Below are 19722 nucleotides of genomic sequence, written 5' to 3' on the forward strand. Positions count from 1 at the left end.
AACATTAAGTCCTAAAAACGTAAAATGCGTTATTTTCCGAATCAAGATTTGGAATTTGGTGTTTCTCCAGACATAAAATGAATGCGCATCGGACCCGCGGGACTCTACTGTGAGAGCACGCATGTAACTCTAAGAGTTTCTGACACAGCACAGGCTTCGTACTAGCCGTAGTAATTGATATTTTTGTTGTAATTCATTAATTTTTTAATCACAATTTATCATTTTTATCATTTTACAGCACATTCATACACTGTTGGCTGTAAAGCCTGTAATATGGATGTCTTACCATGTCTGTATCAGAGACCGTATATACAGTCTGCGGTCTGTATTCAAACTACCGGTTATCAGTGAGCAGCGCGGACCACTAGAGACAGTTACTAAAAGGTACTGAACGTACTATTTTTAAAAGTTGAGCTGTGTAATAAAACACGGGGCAATATTACAAGGCACCACCTTTTATTACCTTTTTATGGGCACAACACATTCCGATTCTGTTAATTTGATTTCTCCGGTCAAGATTACGATATGATTCCCTGATGAGTTGTATGTATATCTGTGTGTGTAGAGAAAGAGAGAGAGAGATAAATATACCATTATCTGATAATCACGTAATTATTAAAACCGACAACGCTGTCATTATACCGCCGATTAGCTGCTGTTGCTAATAAGCTAAGCTACTACGAGAGAAATGCTCGTGCACCGGCACTGTTCGCTTCGAGCACTCGGGTCATCTGTGTGAGCGAGCCAGTGAGTCGGAGTCAATGCTCAGGTACACTCGGCCGCGTTCAGCTGTCGTTAATCACTTCTACGCATGCTTGATGGGCCAGTAGATCCGGGTATTTTACACTTTTCTAAACCTGGAGAAAGAGTTTTCTCTGCTTCATGCGCCACTGAGCAGCTCTCATGGAAATGAATGAGGCCCCGCCCACACGGCTGTATCCAGACTTCCTTATAATACGTACATGGCCACAAGCAATTAATGCTACTTCCAGGGAACTATTGAGGCTCTCCATGATCCGCCATCTTTGAAAAAAAAAACGGTTCCTTGGAGCCATGGATCTATTATAAATCTGGATACAGCCGTGGGGGCGGGGCCTCATTCATTTCTATGAGAGCTGTTCAGTGGCGTTTGAAGCAGAGAAAACTCTTTTTCCGGGTTTAAGTGTAAAATACCCGGATCTACTGGCCTGTAGAGCATGCTTAGAAGTGATTAACGACAGCCAAATGCAGCCGAGTGTACCTGAGCATTGACTCCGACTCACTGGCTCACTAACACAAGTTACCCGAGTCGAGTGCTCAAAGCATACAATGCTCGTTCACGAGCATTCTACTCGTAGTAGCTTAGCTTATTAGCAACAGCAGCTAATCAGCGGTATAACGACAGCGGTGCTGTTGGTTTTAATATTTACGTGATAATCAGATAATGGTATATTTATTTCTCTCTCTCCACACACACACACATACACACACACACACACACACACACACACACACACACAAATATACATACAACTTATCAGGGAATCATATCGTAATCACGACCGGAGAAATTGAATTAACAGAATCAAAATGTGTTGTGCCCACAAAAATATAATAAAAGGTGGTGCCTTGTAATATTGCCCCGCGTATTTTTACACAGCTCAGCTTTAAGTAAATACTACGTTCAGTACCGCTTAGTAACTGTCACTAGAGCTCCGCGCTGCTCACTGATAACCGGTAGTTTGAATACTGACCATAGACTGTATATACAGTCTCTGATACAGACACGGTAAGACGCCATATTACAGGCTTTACAGCCAACAGCGTATGGATGTGTTGTAAAATTTAAAAATGATGAATTATGATTAAAAAATATGCATTACTACAGCCGGCACAAAGCCTGTGCTGTATCAGGAACTCCGAGAGTTACATGAGCGTCCACGCGGTAGAGTCCTGCGGGTCCTATGCACGTTCATTTTATGTCTAGAGAAATACCGAATTCCAAATTTTGATTCGGAAAATGACCCATTTTACATCTTTAGGACTTAATGTTTTTAATAATGGCTATTAAAAAATGCAAATAACAATAAAACAAAAAAAACAAAACAAAAAAAAAATCCAGTGATTTAAGGAGGTCTCTCTTTCTGGGCCAGTGTGCATCATGTGACGCTGTAGTTCCACTTTCAGCCACAGTGTAAATTTTGCTTCAGAGGGTGGTGCACTTCCTGGGGGCCTGATTGGAGCAAATGGAGATGACACGACTTTCTGTTAAGGGACTCTGGCTAAAGCGTAAATAAAATAACATAAAAACAAGTGGGTAAATAAATGATAAAAAATACCATGGGCCACATATAGTGACAACTAGCAACTCAGGGTATCTTGCCCAAGGATACTTCAACATGTTACCCAGAGCCGGGGATCATACCACTGACCTTCTGATTAGAGAACAACCCGCTTTACCTTTGAGCCACAGCCGCCTGATGATGCTACTGTGATTTCAACACAAGGACATGGTTGGATGACAGCACGCAGTTATGTTTAGACAACAAAAGCACATGGCAACCAACACTAGAATGTCAAAAAAAGCATGTCCTGACATAGATGGTAAGGGGTTTGGGAAAAAGAGGCACATGGTAAGGTGTAGAAGAAAAATATCAGACGGGACTGAACACCCGTATCTCACATTAAAGTTTGTCCAATTTGTTAGACCCATCCACCGCCCCTCCCACCTGCCTTACAGGCACCCTTGCACACCTTATATTATGTCATTATCAGCAGCGCTTTAACCTGATGCCATCCTGTGGTGTATCATGTAGACACAACAGGTTTCTACCGGCTGTTTTCTCAAATGATGCCACCCATCTGTAGTTCAGGCTGACCTGCCATGTTCCATCAGGGACATATATTTACAATGCGTTTAGTTCTATCTGACTGTGTTCTCAGCCGATGCCATCCAGGAGCATACCATGCACATGTGAAAGGTGCCTTTTGGCGTTGGGATCGTCCTCTGAAAGCACTGTCAAAGCAGTGGTATTCTATGTGTTTGGATTACTCTAGCTTTACAACTCAGCCCAGTACAGCCTCTGAAAGACAGGACTGTTAACCAGACTTGCCAGCTATTAAGGCAATTTAAAAAAAAAACAAACAGAAATAAATAATGCATGGACCTTTATTGCATCACGATTAACATGTAAACCTCTGACAGCCGTATTTTGGCATTTCAGGCATGTTTTGCAATATGGGTTTGGTTTTGTAGTATAAATTCTTTCTATTCATAAAAGCCCACATTCACATTCATACATGAACATAGTATATGCCTCCTAAGTTACATGCTGACATTTACATTCCCACTTGGTAAATGATAAATAAAACCTGATAATTGTTGAAGATGTTTTTTTGCTCATTGTTGTTCTATTGTTGTTGTTTAGATCCCACCATTGTGAAGTATAGAATTTTTTCCCTCTCTTTTTCCAGTCTTGTAGTGGCAAAGGTTAGGGCCAAAAGAAGGGTATAATGATTTGAACACGTGTTGAGTATATCCAGATCGCTGAGTACACAAACTGAAGAGGATAATACAGACTTTATTGATTAACTGATCATTTCAAATTAATGTGGAAAAATGAAGGCAAGCCTAAGATTAATCAGCCTTGGTCACTCCTGTCTCCTGCTGTATATTTTGTCAAGATCAATTCAGTTTAAATCTACAAAATATTAATTATGTGCCAACCAGTCCCGGTCTCCCACATTAAATGTAAGCTGCATGTGTTAATCCTTTAATACCCTGGCAATTTGGCTTGATTTCTTTCAAAACCATGGGAAGAAGGCAATGAGCAATTTAAGAAGAAATGACCCAAAAATTAGGATGGAGATTATTTAAAAATCAACAACAAGAAAACAAACAAACATGTACTAGACATGACATGTACTAGAACCGAATAATCAACGCTGTATTTGTTTTCATTATCTCTTGTTTGTTTTCCTTCTTGTTTTCTTTTTAAAGTAGGCTACCTTTATGTTCATTATTGGTCTTTCTTTCTTTCTTTTATCCAACATCCAATTCAATATAACTATCACTCACCAAGATTTAAAATGAGTAAAATGTATACACAAATTACATGAAAAATACCCACCAACCACAAAAAAGTGAACGAAAGAACAAAAACAAAGGAATATATATATATATATATATATATATATATATATATATATATATATATATATATATATATATATATAGAGAGAGAGAGAGAGAGAGAGAGAGAGAAATGTGATTTATAATAAATAAGTACGGTAATGGTAATTAAAGTTTTGTTTTTTTTTCCAATCTAAATTTACTTTGTTTTTTTTTTAACAATTCCTGTTTTCGAAAGAATAAAACCAATATGCTCGCCGTTTACGGGTTTAAAGGCATCTGACAGCAGCACAAGAAAATAAGTGATGTCGATCCAGGTTGCAAAGGGTTAAAGATAAATTAAATTAATCATTTTATTGAATTAACGTGGTCAATTTGAAAAGGCAGAGCGAGAGGTGAAAGTATGCGGAGTCTCCGGTAGGCTGCGCTTTTCCCGTACACCCTTGCGCGCGACCCGGCCTCGTCGTGAGCGCGCGGCTGAAGCAGTAGCAGCAGGCAGTTGGGAGGCAGAGCGCGCGGAGTCAGTCTGCAGTCAGTCAGTCTCGAGCGGCTCTGCTGGTGTGGATGGTACTCTGTGGGACGGTCGTTTTCCACCGGGATATTCAGCAGCACGGCCAGGTGAGTCCCGCGGGTCCACCCGCAGTCAGTCTCAGCTGAGAGGCGCGTGCAAAGTTAGAGGCGTGCGGGGAAACGCGCGGTGTGAATGCGGGGAACAGGGTTTCCTCAGCAAGCGCTGATGGGTTTTTCTTTTCATATCTGCAAGACAGCGTGAGACGAGGTGGGTGACCCGAGTCGAGTAACATCTGGTACAATAGGCCTAACTAGCGTTTGTGTGGAGCTGCAGCTGCAGCTGCAGCTCTACAAGGCGGGCTGAGCTGCCGGTCAGAGTGTGTGGAGGCAGATGAACGGCGGCTGCTGCTTCTGCTGCTGAACGGCGGGCTGCGGCGCTCCTGCTCAGGCTGCATGGGACAACTGAGAGTCCGGTCCGAGCTGCAGACACCCGGAGCTCAGCGCCGCACACTTGTCATGGCTTTCTCCTCGCCTTACAACCTGCTTTATTGTGGTCGGTTATGTGGTAGTTCTTTAGTTTCATCCATGTCAACCATATTACACGGAGACAGGTGCATCTTTGCGTTATCAATCAGATCAAGCAACTTCATTATCTGCTCGAAAAAGCCACATAAAGCATGCCCACCCTACTAATTACCTCCATAACACTGCAGCCTACAGCAGGCATCTGGCACAGGATGGGAGTAGAATCAAGAAAATGATCAATAGTGAGGCATTTCATCAGCTGGAAGCACTTAGGACAAAATCCTTGGATCTTCTTTGTCACAGTGCAGGCTGGGTGGCTGTGCAGGCATGTTGGAGTTTGGAGGTGCATGTGTGTGTGGCTGCATACAGAGTGATAGGAGCAACAACTGGGGCTGCTCTGAAGTTTCCCATGGGCATTCAGTGAAAACAAGTGTGCATGTAGCCTACATAGTAAGGGTGTGTGCGTGAGTGAAAAGGGAGGCTGCGTCATAAAGGTTAGCAGCAGTCGGTAAGGGGCTGCTCTGTCAGGGTGGAGCTCCAGTAACTATCAGTTTTATCACCAAGCTTTCTGTAAAAGCCTTTAGAATGCAGGCAATAGGGATTTTGAAGGGGACGTCCAGTCTGTGGTCTGGATGTGTGTACCTGTTTACCACATGCTTACACATGCACAAGCACATACATTCGTGTGCACATCCATCTGTTACTGAGTGTGTGTGAGTGCGTGGATGCTTCCTAATCTCACCTTTCTCAGTCAGGCAGGCAGCCAAACAAGCATACAGCTGGCTATTCACTTGGCTGTGCCTGCCTATGTTACACCCCCTCCCCCCTCCTTTCTCCTCCTCCTCACCTCTTTACCTAACACTCCTCCTCTTTCTCATTGTCCTCACCTCTTATTCCTACACTTCCTTCATCACCACTTTCTCTCTCACCTTTTTTGCCCAAGTGGATTGGAATTCAGCCTGGCCCACTGTAGACTGTCATGTTGATGTCTATTCCTTAAGCCAGTAGCATTGGCCCTCGTTGCTATTGTTTGTTGTAGCTTGTGACAAAACTGGAAGATGTTCCTTATCCATCAGTTGACAGATACCCCAAAAAAATGCATTCTAAGAAATACAGACAATTTTACGCCTTTCCTCCCAAAATTAGCACGTGCAAGCTGGTATGTCAAACATGGATAAACCAGCAAAAAATATACTATAGACTGCTTTCCCATTGGCAGTTTAACAGAGCTGTGTACATGGCGCTGCAGCAGACAAGTATTCCTTTTTTTTTTTTTGGTGTGTTCATTAAATCTCACGGTCAGACCAGAGAACAGGTAACTGTAGACAGCAGCATGGATGGAGGTCTGTGAAAACTTTATGGTGGTTGCTTCTCTTTATATATCTCTTACTTGTTCATTGTTTCTTGGTGAATTTAGTCTTGGTGCAGACTAATTTGGATCAATGCTTGAGTGCTGCTTAGGTGGAGATGGAGAGTAATTTGTGTGGGCATGTCATTGCATTTTGCAGGTTGAAGAGCTGAAATTAGGGCATTCACCCGAGTGTTGTGTTTCTGTCACTGCTGAGCGGAGCCGGAGGCAATAAATACCTGTGACTACCGCAGAGTCATTTGAACTGGGTGTAAATGATGATTGTACGCATTCCCATTGCATTTTGTGCAGTTGGAATGAGGCTTTAGCTCATGTGGTTGGCTTAGAAACTAACCCTCCGAAGCCTGTTCCCCCCTCAGATTTCCATTGGTTCCTTGTTTGCATGTAAAATATTCCATTTGTGGAATGATAAAGCTATAAAAATGTTGTCCAGTTTAAATATTTCACTTAAATTTACGTGACCATGTGATGTGTCAAATAATTGAGGCTGTTTGTCAGAGAATAAATGCTACAACTCTGAAAGACCTGAGACACGTTCCCATGTCTAGCTCGCCAGCCGCTGATTAAAGTGACAGAAGTTAGCCCCGAAGTCAGCAAGATAAGTTAGCTTTCAACTAGAAACAGACCAGGCTCCCTCAAGGTGGACTTTTAAGGTGGACTGTTAAGGTGGACCAGCTTTTCTCATTGTAGTCACACTCCCAACTGCCTCTAAACAAATAATGGAGAACTGTCTGTCTGCTGAGTCTTCCTGAGTTAGTGAAACAATCATTGATTCTGATTCAAAATTTATTTTGCTGCTATTGATACAGTAACTGTTATGTATTGTTAAATTATAGTAGTTGGGTTAGGTTTTATTATTATGTGAATGTGAACAAACTACAGTAATGTGCAAGATGTGTTAGAGTCGTGGCTGCACAACAAAGCTTTCATTGTTTTTCAGTTCACTTGTATTTAAAGTTAAAGGAAATCCAATGTTAGTTAATGTTCAATAATTGCTGGATGTTCTGGAGGCCAGTGAGTAATCATGTTAAATAATCATGATTTCTATATCTAATCAAATAATCGTGATTATTATTTGCATCCCTACCCTATAAAAGGGATGCATCGCCGATATCAACCAGCTTTTATCAAAACAATGTGGGTAGTGTGTGTCAATTAACTGTGGTAAACCTCCCTCTGTATATCCAGTTCTTTGATATTCCTCCTTGCTCCCATGGTGAAACTCCGCCGGATGACACAAATTGATGAAAAAGACGTCATCTATCGGAGTTTTGCCGACCTTCAGGGCTGTTGCTCGAAGTCAAAGCTGTACTTTTGCTTGTATTGCATGCCACTCATGCTGCCACTGTGGAAACAAAGAGTATGGAAGTAGACAAAGAGACTGACCCGCCCCTCTCGCTCTCTCAAACAAACCGAAATCCAATCAAACAGTAAAACTAGGCAGTGCTGATTGAATATGAACCAAGGTTATGTTACTGCACTGCGTAATTCTCACCTAAAATGTTTTCGGAAACATATTTTAGTGCCCTGTTTTGCTGTAATGGCGAGAGTCTGTGAACAGAGAAATCAAAAACAGACATCAGTTAGTAAAACTAAGCAGTGCTGATCAAATAAACTATAAAAATATAACCTTTTTAAGGGAATGCAAAAATTCTTGCTTGTTGGCTGTGACACACTAAGCCAACGGTTTGTGTCGACTCATGTTGGGCAGACAGCGAGTGCCTGTGGCCGTGGCCCTTGTCACTGTGGTGTCTCCTACACCATTGGCCCTCGTCAGCCCCCTTTGGCTTGTTTTCGGCTGATTCACCATGTTGTTGAATCAGCAGCGGTGGCAGCTGTGGAGCCTGTCGGTGAATGAAATCACTCTGATTGGTCGTTCAGCGCAAAGGATGAGAATTGGAAGTAAGGAGTGTAAACAAACAGCTGAAGTAAAGAGGGAATGAGGTTGAAACAAATTTTGTTATATAAGGTAAGATTGTTTTTCGTCTACCTGTGTTTTTAATATTCTAAATGACTAACTAACGTTAGCTGGCTAACTGGCGGCCTTTTGGTTTCCTGTTTTGAATGATGAATAAAGATTGCCGTGTGGAGGGGAATCCCATCTCATGTGGGCACAGCACGCACGTGCCAAGCCCTCAGGAAGTGCGCCATACGTTGATGTAAAATTTGTATAGTGGCTGAAAGTGGAATTACACCGTTTGAGTCGGTCACATGACAACACTGGCCCAGAAAGGCTTCCCCATTGACTAAGATGGGGAAAGAGACGTCTGTAAATCAGTAAATAGTTTTTTGTGAGTGTCAAAACCTCTGCGAGCTGACCTCTATCTCTATCGAGATGTAAACCATCCAGTTCAATATCATTTGGAAAGTCTAAAAGAGATGCAAGTTTAAATTGTTTAGACCACCATTCAGGGGTGCGCGATATGGCCCTTAAAGAATATCATGCTATTGACGATAATTTTGCGATAATTATATTCTTGACGATATGACAAAATACTGAAAAATATAAAGAAAATATGATTTACAAAAAATGTATTTTAAGAGCATAAAATTGCAGCACAGTGTTATTGTTTTATATGTCAGCAATGTAAGAGTTTGCCTTAAAATATATAGTCAAAGCTATACAAAAATGAGTTTTGGATTCTGTACAAATAAAAATCGTACAACAAAATAAAAATCAACTTTTTAACGAGCCGCTTGAAGCCTTCCCTTGCGACAGTTTGAACTGGCATCATATCTTTAGCCAAACAAAATGTGATGGCTTCTGTGAGGAGTGCAACTTACAAAAGATGCTAGGCTGAGCCAGTGTATGCTGTTGTTGCCATGCTCTGCTTGCGGGATTTTTGGCTCTCCTCATATTCTTTTGAGTGCTACTGTTTGGGGTGGTGAAATAAGTTTGATGTGTTGCACCCCTTTGTTGTTACAGTCTTGTTGCACTTCTTACATACTGCTGTAGTTTGTTGTACATCTGATGTTTTGTAACCAAACCAATTCCACACTATTGAAGTCGCTCCCCTCTTTGGAACTAACTCATCCACCACAGAGCTGATACTTTTGCTTTTAGCCATGCTTGTTGTCGCTGCGTGCTGCATGCTCTGACCATCCACAGTCTACATTCTGGCCATCAGTCGAGTGTTGTTAAGGAAAGTAAAGAGTAAAGAGCATGCTTTGACATCACTACGTCTAGAGGTAGAAATGTTGCCATTATTGCGATATGCATTTTTTTTGTTATCATATAAAAAATATACCGGTATTGTCATGAACGATAAGATATGGCACAACACTACCGCCATTCAAGCTAGCAGAAGTTACCCACTTGGCCAAACTCTGTCGCGCTCGGCTGCATTTGGCTACCGTAAATCTCTAGTACGTGTGCTCTATGGGCTAGTAGATCCAGGAATTTAACACATTTCTAAACCGGGAAGAAGAGCTTTTTCTGCCTCATGCACCACTGAGCAGCTCTCATAGGATAGAACAGCAGATGACAAAAGAGAGAGCAGAGATTTTACACTGTAACAAACTGAAACATTGTAAGTAATCAGTGATATAACATAACTATAAATGAATACGTTTGTCCCTGGAAATATCCTGGCTTTGACTTCATGGGGGTCACAAAATGATCTTGTGAGCTTTTGCACCCAAATAACGTGCACACTCTGGTGTTGCTAGGGAAGCAGCTATTTCATGGCAGGTGTGTTGCTCAGGGCCCCAGGAAGCCGGTGTTGAGTGTGATGCTGTTTGGATGAGCGGTTCTCCAGAAAACTGCAAGCAGCAATACCACAGGCCAAGCAATCGACCCATTCCAGACAGGCACGTTGTGAACAGGCCCTGCACTAGTGGTTTCATTGGTGTGTGTGTGGAACAAGCACATATTAGGTGAGATTAGGAGAGCTGAGGTGAAACAGAAACTTCAAGAAAATCACATTGAGATATTAAACAGTGTTGAACAGTGTTCAACACTGTTTAATATTGCTGTCTCCATAAGGGTTGTAAATGTTTAAAAAAACAATCAATTATCATTAGTTTATGTAATATTACCGTGCTTAGCAGCCTTTAGCACAAGCTCGTAGTACAGATGATTCTTGACCAACAACCGACCTGTTCAGTGACCGTATGCAGCATCTCAAAGGTTCAGTTTCATGCTGTGTGCAAGAAACTGAAAAAATACTAGCAGCAGAATGGAAAAAATCAGGTGAGGCTCTTTGTTGTACTTTGAGTTGAGAAATCAGGACTGTCTGACAGCGACTCTGCCACCCACGTAGTGAGCAGTAATACAGAAGTATCAACAACCAAGTGCCAAAATGGCTGTAACATCTCTCCTACACCTACACAGAAGCTTTTGCTATTAGCTTCTTCAGGCTGTTTATATGGTAGTTAACCATCTTGGTTAAACACTACCAGGTTTTTCATTGCCTCCCCCTCTGCTGACATTTCTTTCAAGCTTTAGCATCCCTGTCCAACAATATACAACAGGTAAGTGAAACTTTTTTGAATTTGTTAATAAGCTTTAATATAGACTTTTTAATATGATTGTTCTTCTTATTTTTTTCATTATTTTATTTATTCATTTATTTTTGACTCTTTTAATGGAGCTAGGCCTACAGTTTCCCCATATCTCCAGTCTTTGTGAAATATTCTACCCCTTTTCCACCAAAATTAGTGTATGCATGTTGGTAAACATGCGAAAAGTAGGCTATGGATTTCCCATTGCCAGTAGAGCAAAGTTGTACACACAGCTATACAATGGACAAGTATGCCTTTGTGTGTGTTTTTTTTTTCTTTTTTTGGCTGAACACCGACGTTCAGCGACATGAAAATGCTTGAAAAAAAGGTTGGTAAACAGTAGAATGTAGCAAGAATGGAGTTTTTTTTGAAAAATTTAAAAAAAAGTGTTGTTTTCTTTTTATATGTCTCTTACCTCTTCAATCTCCCTTTCAAACTCAGTGCAGACTAATTAGGGCCCGAGCACCGAAGGGCGAATTTGGTACGTTTATTATTATTATTATTTCTTCAAATTAATCGTTTTTTTGAGGGCTTTATCATACTCAAAAACTCATAAAACTTTGCAGGACTGGTGAAAATTTTTGTATTTTATAGGTCTCATATTTTTAAAATGACCAACAGTAAGCTGGCCATTTTGAAATGAAATGTCATTTTTTGTGATTCAATGGTGTTGGATTTTAACGAACATCTCCTACAGATTTTAATGGATTGACGTCAGATATGGTCCTATCCTATCCTATCTTCATATGTGGGTGCTAGATGGCAAAGCTTTTTTGTTTTTGTCGAAGGGCGTGGGTGTGATGAGGCCTAGAATTTACATGTTTCGCCACCAAACAGGAAGTGGTTTATATCCCTTATGTACATTATCCAATTTGCCCCAGATTTCACAGGTTTGATAAGAGTCCCACCCTGAACAAATCGATATGACAATTTTAAGCGGTTAGAGTGCCAACTACTGGCTACAGGTTAGGACAAGTTTTATGCTAAGAGGTCCAGCTCCTACCAGGTTGACTTGGTTGATCTCAAAATTGTCTCAAAAAACAAAGATTGCTGAACTCATTGAGTACCATTGACGTATATATACGTCTACCCCCCCCCCCCCATGCTCTTGACTGAGTGTCCTGCGAGGTCCGAAGTGTTTACTTTGAAAAAATTATTAGTATTTTACAATAAAATAACATTTGTAATACAATTTTCAGATGTCTTATGTCATTGAAGGCAAAATTATAACATTCAAATCACTTTTTTTTTGCTTGACAGACTCCCTTTCACAGAAATGCATTTTTCTCATCTTTCTCTAAAAAAAGTGGTCTTTTTGATTAAACTAGCCTCTATTCAACTTCAGATAAATCAAGAATGGAACAAGGTGCAAACAAACGTTTTTTTCCATACAAAAAAGAGAGTTTCTTCTCGCATTTGAGCTATTCTGTGTTTTCAGAGTCTTTGTAAAAAATATTCTGTGGGTCTTAAAAGATGACTCAAAATGGCGAGAAAAGCTGGCATAAGCCACTTTCCATTATATAATAGGGCTGGCACTCAATGAGTTAAAAACGAAGATTGTGCGTTTTTGTCGAATTGCGTTTCCATGGCGGTGCGGTGGATTTCGATATTTCAACATGACATCAAAAACTGTTGTAACTTGACACCAAATGGTCAGATCTTCACAAAATTTCACAGATTTGATAAAAGTCCAGGTCTGAAGACATCTGTAGTTTTGAATCAAAGTCATAGCACCACCTTTTGGTAACAGGAAGTTACTTTGATTTTGCCCTGTAGCAGGATAACCCAATTGACCTTTAATTCACTCAGAATAGTCTCAAGATCTTGATGATACTCAGAAAATTAAGCTTTTGAGTTTTATGAAATGCTGTTGCCATGGTGATGCATTATTTGCCAAAAACAGGAAGCCCTGGGGCGCCTGGTGGCTCAGTGGATAACACTGGTGCCCCATGTTTCAAGGCTGTGTCCTTGTTGCAGCAGCCGTGGGTTCGATTCCAGCCTCGGCCCTTTGCTGCATGTCATCCCCCCTCTCTCTCTCTCCCCCTTTAAAGGCAAAAATGCCCTAAAAAATATCTTAAAAAAAAACAAACAAAAACAGGTAGCCCTGTTTGAGGGGCAAGGCATGCATCAAAACTTGCAAAACTTCACATCAGAAGTCCTAAAATGTGATATTTAAGGTGATTTCTTTGTTTAGATGTGCCAAGATGGCTCTTTAGCGCCCCCTAGAAAATGTCAAAGAAGTAGCCTCCGTGGACTGCTTAACCTAGAGCTACTAAACTTGGAAGGCATGTGTAACACCCCAAGACCTAAAAAATCACCTCTTGGAACCATGCCCTAAACCCAACAGGAAGCCCACCATTTTTAATTTCATTTGAATTTTTAGGCAAATTTTTGGCAATTTTTAGCCTTTGTTCCATAACAACATTCTCCTACAGATTTTGTCAGATTGACTTCAGATTTGAACAGTAGTATCTCAAGAAATTGATGATACTAAATTGCTATGCGTTTTTGATTTCGTTGAACGGTGAAGCTGTAGCGGGCAGCAAATTTCAATATTTCAAAATAACACAGGAAGCTGCTGTCATTTGACTTTGCATGGTCCAATTCGTCTCAAACCTCACATACTGCATGATTGTCGAGGCCTGAAGACATCTACATGTCAGTATTTAGTTATACTTATAGCCCCACCAATTGACAACAGGCAACAGGCCTGAAATTAAATAAGATCAGATTTAGTATGCACACAGCCAAGAAGAATACTCTGATCAGGGGAGAAACTTGTCATACACTGCCCAATATCCATTTATTAATGTCAGCCACAAAAATCTGTTATGTGATATGGGAGGAAGGAAAAGAATACATCCAGCTGCTCAGTTGGAGGATGCTGTGTGACATCTCAAACAGCTCACAAGCAGCCCAGCCAGAATCACACAGGCTGGCTTCTCCCCTTTCTGACCCCTCTCACTGATGGAGCTCTGCTTCCACCTGACTGTCAGTCAATGACACACACCCTATTATAAGGCAACCTGACACATATCCAGCTCCAGTACTACAAGGAGGAAACACTAATTCACTGCTTCGTGCAGTGTTCCCCTTTCACAGAAAGACGTGGTCGCATCAGTCGACGTCCTGCCAGTAGCCCTACATGAGTGGAGATGCGAGGGCCCGTTCATCGCTGCTTACAGTTTTAATTTGGATAGATTTATGTGCGCTGCTTGGGCAGAGACCAACAGTACATTTTGGTGGTGCATCATTGCATCTCGCTGTTTAACGGGCAAAAATTTGTGTGTTCACTTGGGTGTTGTGTTTCCATCAATGCTGATCTGAGTCGGAGCCGTTAAATACCCGTGACTACTGCAGAGTCATTTGGCCCAGGAGTGAATGCCGATTACCTCTCCCATAACATTAAAAAGCCAGATGTTAGTGGGTGTGGGTGGGTTTTTTGTGCAGTAGAAAAGGGCTTTTGGCTGCACTGTTTTACCAAAAATATCGAGCATACACATGCTTGTGTATGATTCTCCAACATTCAGCCTGACATATATGAAATCTTTGGAAACACTGGGATTTCCATCTAAAATTAGGTTCTGTGGGCTTAACCACAGTTGCAGCTGTTGGCTGTACAACAGGAGGGTGCTGGATGGTTGCAGGGCTGAAGCGGCTTGTTCCAATCACTGTAACAGTACTTCCATGGATGTTGATTGTCCATTTGAGTGATAGATGTTGGAGCAAGAGATTAGGTGAGTAGTGTGGCTTCACCCTCTTGTGGTTGCAGGAAGCCCATCTAGATTCTTACTGCATCCCTGCAGATAACGTGCATGGGATTTTGCAGAGGAGCTGCTGTACTGCTGCTTGCAGTGGCTGACCTCCCTGCTGAGCACACTGACCTCCACATGGAAGAGGAGAAGGGGGAGGGGGAGGGGGAGGCCCTCCCTTGGTTCGTTTTGTTCTCCCTCTCCCTTAATGCCTTGCTCCACAGGCTGCTTGCTTGAAAATGGCATCGCTGCAACCCCTCCTTCTCCTCCACCCTCCCCCTCGCTTTTCCTTCATCTCTGGGCTCCCGAGGGCTTTCTGAGCGTCTGTTCGTGCCAAATGCCAGCACTCTGCAGCTCCCCCCTCCCCTCTTCTTCTGTCTCTCTGTATGAGAGAAAGAGAGAGAGAGGGAGAGTTAGGGAATTTCTTTGGTTCCCCCTCTTCATCCAGGCTGGGGGGTTGGGTTAGTGTGCTGGAGCTTCGTCCCCACTGTTTGTGCAGTTGGCTGGTGTGTGTTTGTGTGTGTATGAACGGACCTGCTATTGTTGTCAGCGACTCCTGGAATGCTGTTTAAAGATGGTTGCGTTGGCCAAGATGCCCAGAAGTATTGTCTGTCTTTGTTGTTCTCATCCGTGTGTGGTTCTTTTTTTGCTGGTGATTGTGACAGCCTGGTCTCTCCGTCAACCTGTCTCTGTCCTCACCCTAATCTTACTGTGATCACACTGTCTGCATGTGGACAGACAAATGTTTTGCATCTGGAAACCTAATAACCTACATCTGGCCTTGTTTGTGAGATGATTTTAAGGAGGTTTATCAGTTTTCCATCAATAAATCGTGTCAAAATTCATTGTATGCATTATCATGACATCATTGTGTTGAATACTGTTGCCAGTAGACTCTATTGCCCCCCACTCTACGAAGTACACAGTGTGCCAGCATTAAAGATTTAGAGAGAAATCTACTTTTAAAAGGGTTTGACTAGTGTAAAAATTGTCAAACCAGTTAGATATGAAGCCAAACACTGGACCATTAAACCAAATATTACCAGGCGTCCCACTTGATTCAGCAGCGTTTCCTGAGTGGAGCATAATGACACCGTGTCCCAGCAAAAAACCAGGGTCAGACTATAACATAGCATTGCATAGCATCACATAATGTCAGACCTCTCTGACCACACTGTATTAAATAAACTCCTTTTTTCACTGCACAAAAAAACCGACTTACACCCACTAACATCTAGCTATTTAATGTAATTGTAAAGGTTACCATCAGCATTCACACACTCTCTGCAGTAGTGACGGGTATTTATCGCCCCCGGTTCAAATCAACAGTAATGGAAACATAACACAACACTATCTATTTCTGACCAAGCAGTGCTCAAACATCGATTGAAAAAAAAAAAATGAAAGAAACCCAAATACACACCTGCTCATCTGTTGCAGAACCGCACACACAGCTCTGCTCTACTGGCAATTTGAAAGCAGTCTGTAGTCTATTTTCAGCAGGTTTACCCATGTTTGAAAATCTGTGTGCACATGCTAATTTTGGGTGAAAAGAGACATTAAATACACACTTCTGTGACATCATGGAAACATACTATATCGCTGATATCTGTTCATGCGAGATCAGACTGGAGACAGAACCACATGAAGGGAGTGAGTAGCTTTGTAATGTTACCTACCTATAACCATGGGTCATTTACCAGAAACTGTCAGCACCCTAGGGATCTCGTCCAAGTATATTTTGTTTTTTGTTTTTTTTTTGTAGTGAAATAAAAGGGTATTGTTCAGATCCCTTCAAATCCTTTTATCTGATGAAAGTTCAGCTGAAATCATCACATGCAGGCAATAAGAAGAGCTCTTTCGTCAGCTTCAAATGCAAAATAGTTGTAATTTTGGTGCAGTCTTATGGCGCATTTCCACTATATGGTACTGGCTCTACTCTACTCTACTCTACTCTACTCTACCAGTGATGGGCCATCAGGGCCATCAAGGCCTTCTCTGCTGGCCTAAACATACTCAGAAAAGTAAATGTATTTTCTTTCGTAAATATTTTTAAATAAAATTATTCTCCCTAGTCTGTTCTCTTTATGTCATATTATATCCACTTGGTTGCGCTGCTTCCACTGTTATATATTATGCTAGAGTTTTTATCCAATAATATTTCAGCTAGCTCGTGTTGTCAGGTTCTATGAAATCTGCCTGAGGCCTTCAGAATCAACAGAGCGGGCTCTGTGTGCTGTAAGTGAACGGACACAGTCATTGGCTATCGAGTCTGCGAAACCAAGGCCAGCTAGAAGGTCTTACGCTGAAGTTGGCATGTACGGGTCCTGTGATTGGATAAGCACTCGTGAGAGCCTGAAAGGCGACACTTTGCAAAATATCTGAACTAAACCAGGAGATTCGTTAGCTACCGATAGGTATCGGTGTATTTTTTAACCCACAATGGCTGAAATAGGAGAAGGGATAGATTTGGTTGCAGATATACGTGCCACCCCATTTTCAAGACGGACCTTTCAAGAAAAACTGGATCTTGTGAGAAGAGGTCTGCCAACCCCTATGCTAGCTAGCCTGTCCCAGCAGGGAAAAGGGTTTGTCCGTCATTTTCAGACAAGCAACTATGAACGGTACCGGTGACTAACAGCTTCTGAGAAACACTGCAAATTATACTGTTGGGAATGCCTGTTGCTTGCAACTGATCGATTTGGTGTTTGGAGCTGCACTGGGTTTCCCAACTTAAGTTGTTTGACCAAGGCAGCAACGCGAAACCAAAGCACAGCTGGGAATTTACAAGCCACGGTGCTTTTAAAATTGTTTGCGGACACCCGAGTTGATCTGCAGCTCAGCGAACAGGCACACAGGGAAATGGAGCTCCACAACGAAAAGGTGAAGAAAAATAGGGAGATACTGAAAAGACTGATGGATTGTGTGTTTTTGGGTAAACAGGAACTCTCATTTAGGGGACACGATGAAAGCCCCCAGTCCTTAAATAGAGGTAACTATGTGGAGCTTCTTTCTTTTCTTGTTGAATATGACACAGACTTGCATTACCACCTGTCCACTAACAGGGTGTTTACTGGGACATCAGGCATAATACAAAACGACCTCATTTATGCTATTGCTGAAGTGATGGGACAGGAGATCAAAATGGAGATCAAAAGAGCCCCTTTTGTCACTGTGATGGTAGACGAAACCACAGACGTGGGTAACATGGCACAGCCCGCACTTGTCCTGCACGATGTGAGGGCCACAGGTGTCAAGGAGTGTTTTGTCAAATTTGTGGATGTAACCAGTGGCAGGCGAGCTGATGATCTTGCCGCTCTTATTTTCCATTTCTTCGAGGAATATAAATGTTGTCTGGACAAAGTTGTTGCACAGTGTTACAATGGTGCCAGCAGTGATGGCATCTGGACTAAATGGGGTGCAGGCTAAAGTTAAGGAGAAGGCACCTATGGCCTAATTCATTCACTGTTATGCACATCATCTCAATTTAGTACTGACTCAAGGTTCCTCAAAGCTTAAAGAGTGCAAGGTCTTTTTTGCCAATCTGAATGGCCTCGCTGCGTTCTTCTCCAGATCCCCGACGCGCACACAACTCCTGGATGATATGTGCAAGCAGCGTCTTCCTCACGTTGCACCAACGCGGTGGCAATATGCATCAAGATTGGTGAATGCAGTCTTTGAGAAGCAAGTTGCGCTAAAGGAGTTGTTTGATCACATATTAGAACACCACAATGAGTATGATGATGACACTGTGCTTTTTGCAGATGGATTTACTGCACGTCTAGAGGATTTTGAGTTTTGTTTTGTGCTCAACACATTCAATGGGATTTTTGAGTATGTTTTTGGAATACTACAGACAAAAAACATTGGATGTACAATTCTGCATGGCAAGGGTGAGCGAGTTTTGTGACACAGTTGAGCAAGCGAGGGGCAAATTCAGTGAGATATATGATGAAGTATGCGTCTCAGGTGGTCCAAGTGTGCACAGAGGCCAGGGTGCGGCGCAAGGCGATCTGCATGCACACTACCAAAAACTCCACAACAGTATTCTGGACAACATTCTTTCCCAGATATGGAATGGATTTCAGGACCACTAAATGTTGATGTTCCTCTCCCTTCACGACCCCCAGCACTTTCAGACATACAGGAAAAAATTCCCGCAAGCAGCCTTCTCCAGCTTAACACAGAGCCACGGAACACTGTTTGACCTTCCCCGACTTAAAACAGAACTGACTGTAATGTATGCCATGGCTGATTTTGAAGGGAAAAGTCCCACTGATCTCCATGATTTTCTTCTGAGCAAAAATCTGAGTGAAAGTATGGGATAACTTTACGCACTGGCCTGTTTGGCTGTGACTATCCCTGTGTCCACTGCCTCTGTTGAGTGCTCATTCTCAGCATTAAAGCATCTTAAAACTCATGCCAGAAACACGACAGGACAGACACGGCTTTCAGCATTAGCCTCCATGTCCATGGAAAAGGACTTATTGATGGATCTGAAACGCACAGATAAAATGTACAACAGGGCCATTGAAGTCTTCTTAAGAAAAGAAAGAAGGATGGATTTTATTTTCAAATAAGCAGGCTCTGTGGAGGAGATCCATGTTGGTGAGTGCAAGCATTTTATTTGTATTTTTAATGTGTTTTTGTCATTTTTATTTCGTTAGTATTAAATCAAGGGTACCAAAGAAAAATGGCAAAAATGCTAAAAATTATTGATTTTAAATGCTCCGGAAATTAAGTGTTGCTCGGCTAGCTTATATTAAGGGTGATGTAATGTATATGTGTGATTCTGTATGGATTCTTGAGCCATGGTGTCATATTGATGGAATTATGAGGTGTATTAATTTAGGTAGGACTAAGTAGGACGTCACTGAAGGCCTAGGTTTGAAATGCATGGCCCGCCACTATACTCTACCCTTCTTTTTTGGTTTTCCATTAGGACCTGGTAT

General features: G+C 41.9%; 1 protein-coding gene across 8 annotated transcripts in view; it reads left to right on the plus strand.

Moving 5' to 3' along the window:
- Positions 1 to 4442: 4442 nt before the first annotated feature.
- The window catches only part of LOC121942862 (protocadherin Fat 3-like), a 297480-nt gene continuing 282200 nt past the window's right edge, over positions 4443 to 19722 (plus strand). For 4 of the 8 annotated variants that reach the window (XM_088079386.1, XM_088079389.1, XM_088079392.1 and 1 more), the window contains exon 1: positions 4443 to 4729. The gene's annotated coding sequence lies outside the window, so the exon portion shown is untranslated. The remainder of the gene's footprint in view (positions 4730 to 19722) is intronic. The other 4 variants (XM_088079388.1, XM_088079390.1, XM_088079391.1 and 1 more) reach the window with 1 other exon arrangement.

This window comes from Plectropomus leopardus, chromosome 6 (genome assembly GCF_026936395.1).
Source record: "Plectropomus leopardus strain MGB_pleo_1.0 chromosome 6, ASM2693639v1, whole genome shotgun sequence".
NCBI lineage: Eukaryota > Metazoa > Chordata > Actinopteri > Perciformes > Serranidae > Plectropomus > Plectropomus leopardus.